Source organism: Paroedura picta, chromosome 11 (genome assembly GCF_049243985.1).
Source record: "Paroedura picta isolate Pp20150507F chromosome 11, Ppicta_v3.0, whole genome shotgun sequence".
Lineage (NCBI taxonomy): Eukaryota > Metazoa > Chordata > Lepidosauria > Squamata > Gekkonidae > Paroedura > Paroedura picta.
In genome coordinates this window covers 29,968,377-29,969,801 of record NC_135379.1, presented here as the reverse complement: position 1 = coordinate 29,969,801, position 1,425 = coordinate 29,968,377, and the positions used below count along the sequence as shown (strand labels likewise).

The following is a 1,425-nucleotide window of genomic DNA, read 5'->3' as shown; positions in this document are numbered from 1 at the left end:
CCATGAATGGGAGTATGCCTATAGGAGAAGACATGCTCTGAGACTCCGCCAAAGAATTCATGGACACAAGTCTGACATCAAAAGCCACAAGACTGAAAAACATGTAGGGGAACACTTCAGCCTTCCAGGACATTCTATTTGGGACCTCAAATTAGTTGTTTTATTACAAAGAAACTTCAAGAACAGGCTACAAAGGGAGACTGCAGAAATGCAAGTTATTACAACACTCAATACTTTGACATACCCTGGACTCAACAAGGACAAAGGGTTTTTATCTCACTAATTATGCTAACCTCACTAGCATGCTAACATGCTAATCATGTAACTCGTGTATCCACATTGCTTATATATTCCTACTGTTATGATGGTCAGTTCTTAGTCTGAGGAAGAGTGCTTGCACTCGAAAGCTCATTCCTTGAATAAATCTTTGTTGGTCTTAAAGTTGCTACTGGACTCTGATTTTTTTGGATGCAAATTGTTAGAGCTTTAGAGGTCATTACCCTACCTTTCAAATTATTTCAAAGAACGTTAGGGATGATGTCAGTTGTTTTGCAATTCCACATCAGCTAACCATCTCTGAAGATTGTGGTCTCTCATATAAACCATTTCATTCTATAATGGCAGTGTAAAAACTTGCTTGCAGACATCATATCCTGGCACAATCTATTGGCAAATACATGAAGATAGGTTTCATTCAGGAAACACAGGAGTCTAATTATTGGAACGATACAGCGAAGATTATCATGGCCTTTGAGCAAGGATGACACAGGGATACTAATTATCATCCCATAATCAATTCCCTTACTCTGCTTTAATAGGGTTAAGCTGTGCATCAGGCCACTCATACATTTTCTGTGGATCTTGTCTAACACACATCTTCCCTCATTGTTGAAATCCCATCACAATTTCCTAGACTAACAATAGGTATCCCAGTATTATCTATTTTTCATGTTCAGACCATAGGGGCATATAAGGCATTCTTGAAGGTTGCTCAAAGTTGTTAGAACTATCTTCCCTTTGAGACCTACCACAGTTTGACATCTTTCATATTTTGTATACTTTTTCTAGTTTAGCTCAATTTGGATGGCTGGTGATAAATGTTTCAAGCAAAACAAAAAAATCTTAAAGCCTTTCTCTCTTGGAAAGACAACAAAATTCAAGTCCAATGTTACTTATAAGTCCAATAAAAATTTATTCAAGGCGTGAGCTTTTGTGTGCATGCACACTTCCTCAGACAATGGAACAGGGATCTTAAGAGTACAGATATAAGGAGAAAGCATATGAGTAGCAAATTAGTAAACAACATCACAACATTCTAAACATGCAGTCTGGTAATTCCTTGCTAGAAAAGCAAATCAGTCTTTTGTGCTCAAATGTCATTCACAAAAACATTGTGGGTATTAAACTATTAAGGTTAGTGATTAA

The 1,425-nt window shown here is 37.1% G+C and overlaps 1 non-coding gene across 1 annotated transcript; it reads left to right on the top strand.

Moving 5' to 3' along the window:
* Window positions 1-687: 687 nt before the first annotated feature.
* LOC143821186 (U6 spliceosomal RNA) lies at window positions 688-796 on the top strand. The gene has a single exon (XR_013225726.1). It is a non-coding gene; the product is annotated as a U6 spliceosomal RNA (small nuclear RNA).
* The last annotated feature ends 629 nt before the right edge of the window (window positions 797-1,425 follow it).